The following is a 5495-nucleotide window of genomic DNA, read 5'->3' on the forward strand; positions in this document are numbered from 1 at the left end:
TGTTCAAGGAGTGTAGCAGTGTTGATATGGGTGCAGGAGACGGGGGCGACGAGTTAAGAACAACAAATATTAAAATAGCAAACTATAATCACCATCTTATTGGAAAAACTTCAATATATGATGAGTAAAGCCATAATACGACCACCCAAGTTGTGTGAACCAAGCACAAGGTCCGGTCATCCCTGTTACATTCAACCTCAGTTTATCGATGTACTGAAATCAAATATCGATTTGCAGACGAAAAAAATTTTAACGGCGTCTTCTGGGAAAAATAGTTCAAGAGCGATATTCTTTCACAAAGGAGCTACCCACTTGTTTGCTTTGGCTAAGGATGAACCAAATGAGGTGGTGGAAGAGGTGGCTGCAAGTTGTTAGTGTAAGAGGAGTGGTGGCAGGAGCAGCAATGGTGGTGATGGTGGCAGAGGGAGCAATGGTTGGTGTAAGAAAAGTGGTGGCAGGATCAGAAGTGGTGGTGGTGGTGGCAAAAGAGGCAGTGGTTGGTGTAAGAGGAGTGGTGGTAGGAGAAGAGGGGGAAGTGGTTGGTGTAAGAGGAGTGGTAGCAGGAGGGACAGTGAGAGTTGCACCAGCGGACGGGAAGCGACGTGTTTACAGGCACACGTAGGTCACGCAAGAGCATGATGCAGCTGTTTCTTCATGGGAGGAAAAACAACAACACAACCTAGCATGAACAACAATAATGATGAACAACAACTAGGATGAACATAACACATTCCCAAGATCAAACTCATTATCTTCCTTCATACGGCAGTAGTCATCTTCACGTGCTCTCATATGGTCAGGTTGGATCACTCATATTAATCGCCTTGATATTTTTTTAACACTGCGATCATTAGATTTTACTGTACCTCGGACGACGTTACTGGCTTGAGACGGCCATTCCCTTCATGTATCAATGTATCAATACTAATAGTTACAGACACTACTGTTCAGGGCTGATCCTTTAAGGTCATCATGGTAATGGTAATGGAGTTGAAACGTATCTACAGTGAGCATATTATACTACCTGTCCACTAAAAGACTTAGTTTTTCTCCGATCAGAACTGAGTCATACCTTCAGCTGTCAGCTAAACACATCCCAACAATAAGACCCACGTGGACGGGCTGAGTGTCGTGTTGTCGTTGCTAAGTTGTACAGGTCGACGAGGAGCAACACCCCGAGCCACACGTTCTCACTACTCAACACACAAGTTCACTTTTGATTAATAACTGCTTTTTTTTTCTGTTCATCCGAGAGTTGAAAATCCAGCCGCAGTTATCGTCAGGATGTCAACAACTGAGGATGAAAAACTGGGAACAGGAGACTGAGGGTCACCGGGGTCTAGGGCGGCGGTCTCTGCAGGCTTATGGTATTTAAGCCTTTAGTAAGATGATTTATTATTCTCCCGGGTGTTAATCTTGATTCATGTGCCTCATGTGTGTGATTTAATCGTCTCAATATTTTTCCCTTTAAACTTAATTTCAGTTTTCCCTGCTATATAAATTTATATCAAGAGACATATACACTAACACTAATTGCACAATAAAAAATACTTCACTAACTGCTGCAGTGACGATATAGAAACAGCAGGTGGTAGAACACAAGGTCAAGGCGAGACAAAACGGGAATGTATCAAGCGTGACTTGGCTCATTATATGTACACATGACATCACATGACAAATAAGGGCAGACGAAGGCAATAGAAGACCATCCTCAACTAAACGCGCCTTTCACGGCCCCGCGAGAACTGTTCACTAGAGCTGTGATAAGACTCATCCTGGGTGTCGTACCGAGCCTCAGGTCAGAGCTTGCGGAAATTTTGGTGGTAATATCTGTTAAATTGACTTATGAAGCCGCTGCAGCTACTGACAAGAAGACACCACACAGTAGTCGCTGATGAAGAAAACACAACTGGCTGAGTGTACCGAGGTTCACCTGTATGGTAACGTTTAGAAGATCGCATCTGTTATTGTTACTATTATTGCTACTACTGCAAAACTCTCAAACACTAAACATGGGAGTAATACTATCGAGTTATGGTAGACGGCGAGAAACACCGATAAAGCTGGTGAGGAGCTGGTGAGTATGACACCTAAATGATTAACACTAAATGAGCTCGAATTGTGATGGCAGCTGGAAGATAAAACTGTGGGAGATGAAAAAAGCCAAACAAGATGCTTTGAGCTCATACAAGTTATATACAAGAGACAAGATACTGTACCATCAGATTGCCCAAGTTCTGTCGTAGTCTATAGTAGTAGAGAGAAATCTGGCATTGGTACTCAGAAAACATTAACATCTACCCGAGTTACGGAAAACTTTTATAAACGAGAGAAACTGTCTGTTCCGGAATAAAATAGAGGAAGGGTTATAAATACAATGTTCATTTTCATTCAAACCTTTTGGCAAGAGAAGTAAAAAACACACTACTACTACTACTACTACTACTACTACTACTACTACTACTACTACTACTACTTCTGTTTATTCTCATCATACATTTCTTGATTGCTTAGTTGTAATTGTTTGAAGTGGTAATAGAGTGACAAGCCATACAAAAAAATAGCTTGGACCATTACTATTTATTATATACATAAACGACATAGACATAAGTGTAGACAGCATCATAGGTAAATTTGCTGACTACACTAAAATAGGGCGTGAAATTAAATCTGACGAGGACTCCACAAAAGTACAGGAAGATCTAAACAAATTTTTCGCATGGTCTGAAAAATGGCAGATGAAATTTAATGTGGACAAATGTAAAGTACTTAGTCTAGGAGATGTTAACAAAGAACCGGATATAAATGAACAACGATGTTATAGAGAAATCCGACTGTGAGAAAGACTTAGGAGTAATGAGGTAGAAACCTTAAACCAAGTCAACAATGTGCATGTGACCGAAACAAGTCTAACGAAGTACTTGGGTTCATACAAAGGAGTGTTAGTTACAAGACTAGCGAGGTCATCCTAAAACTATATCTTGCGCTTGTGAGACTTCACTTGGATTACGCGGTTCAGTTCTCGTCACCGTACTACAGAATGGATATAGAATCCATAGAAAGGATTCAGAGGAGAATGACACGACTAATCCAGGGCATTAGGAACCTCGAGTACAGAGACAGGTTAAAGCATCTTAATTTGCACTCCCTCGAGAGACGTAGAGTGAGGGGCGATATGATCGAGGTGTATAAATGGAAGTCAGGGCTAAACAAAGGTGATATAACAAAGAAACTCAAACTATCCAACCAGGAGCGAACTCGTAACAATGGTTTTAAATTAAACAAATTTAGATTTAGGAGCGAGATAGGTAAACATTGGTTTCGAAATAGAGTAGTGGATGAGTGAAACAAGTTACCAAACATCATCATTAACTCGAATACGCTGGATAGCTTCAAATATAGGTTGGATGGATATATGAGCGATAGGGGTTGGGTGTAAATGGGACTGCCTAGTATGGACCAATAGGCCTGTTGCAGTTTCCTCCATTTTTATGTTCTAATATTTGGTAAAGACATTAGTTGTATGGGAAAAAATATGAAGATGGAAGGTTGATGATGGGAGTGCTGGAGACAATGATGGTCTTGGAGGTACACATAAAAGACGAGTTAAAATAGAAAGGAATATTTATACATCACTCCTATATAAAACAACCAACAGCAACAAAACCAAAGTAACAGGAAGTGATAAAGGATGAACTCATACAATATGGAACAGTTTCTGGGAATATTAATAAACAACAGCAAAAACACGTCAAGGAGTCGAGGATGGTTGTATGGTGTGGAGATTTAAAAAGTAACGAGACCTTCAACGAGGTAAACTATACAGCACACACACAGGTCAAGAAAGACTATTTCCAACAGTACAAGTGACGTAAAAAGTGAGAGAAAAATCTATCTTCAACAATTAAAAATCCACACGGAAAATCAATCTCTCAAATCTACAGATATCGTAACTTGCTCCTCTACGATAAAACGTTGTCTTGGGTGATGGTTCCGACGGTCGCAAGAAAGATCGCTGGAACAACACGTAACGAAAACACGCTAGTCCTTCGAAACGTGGGTAAGAGCACGTATCCTGCAAAAGTAAAATCCAAACAAAATATCAATACCCTTTCGACCACCTCTAGGTGTTATAGCTTTCAGCCAATTAAGATCACTGGTTAAGGGTAAAATTTTAGGGTGTCTGAATCTTGTAGGAATCCGTGACCAAGGAAAGGAGAGCCAGGACCAACCTCCGCCGCCCCTCAAGACGACCCTCACGGTGTTGGGTACTTGTACAAGGTAAACGAGTGTGACACCTCCACTACCTATTGGGAGGATTTGGTAGCCTCAGTGCCTCCTTACTGGGTTACCAAGAGTGGCGTTCGGGTACGTTGGTACCATCAAGGCGACCAATATCACCAATCAAGACATGGTGCAAGTGCATGACAGACTCCAAATTTCAACACCCAAAAGACGATACGCTGAATGTTGCATCAATCAAGAGGTGTACTACTGATAAATTACCTACCAACAGAAGGTGCACCAATTTGCAAATCACCATTGAACGTCACCAAAAGAGAGAAAGGTGCACCAATAATTTAACACGCCGTCTACTTATACACCAAGCCTCACCAACCAATGGGGAAGGTGTAAGGAATGTATACAATATTAACGAGTGTTGTAAATACACCTGGACACACTGAGGTATGTGACCCAATGGGAGGAGGAGCTGATGGCGAGTGTGTCCCCTTATACACACCTGTTTGCCACCCACACATCTGTTACTTTCCACCGCCCACACATCTGTTTCTTCCCACCGCCCACACATCTATTCCCTGACACCCACACCTGTTGCTTGCCACCCCACACACACCCGTTGTCCTCCACCACCCACACGCTTACCACAACTACCCACACATTCACCCATCAAAAACTCTACACTGATAGATTAAAACAACTAAATTTATGAAGAACAAAAATATTATCAGAGATGTTACTCACTGACAATAATACACATCTTGACTACGGCCACCTCGAACACCATCAACGACCAGTATAGTTTATCTTATACCCCACACAACTGCAAGAACACCCAGCCAACTTGTCTCTAAATAATCCTAAGTAACTTTTCAAGTAAATTATTATACAGTAGATGATTAATACTGATATTAATTGCTGTTATTTTCTTGTTAATAATAATAATAATAATAATAATAATAATAATAATAATAATAATAATAATAATAATAATAATAATAATAATAATAATAATAATAAAAATAATAACAATAATAATATTTACAATTAATATCATTATCAACATGCAGTAGATACTAAAATTCACAGACATACAACAATATCTCACACACACACACACACACACACACACACACACGAGCCCCCCCAACACTGCCCATCAAAGAAAACGGAACAGGACCAGCCCATAACCATACCAAACTGGCTGGTCCTCCCGGGTGATATCTGTCTCGCCTCCTACCCCCGCCAAGGCCAAC

This window comes from Homarus americanus, unplaced genomic scaffold (genome assembly GCF_018991925.1).
Source record: "Homarus americanus isolate GMGI-L3 unplaced genomic scaffold, GMGI_Hamer_2.0 scaffold59013, whole genome shotgun sequence".
NCBI lineage: Eukaryota > Metazoa > Arthropoda > Malacostraca > Decapoda > Nephropidae > Homarus > Homarus americanus.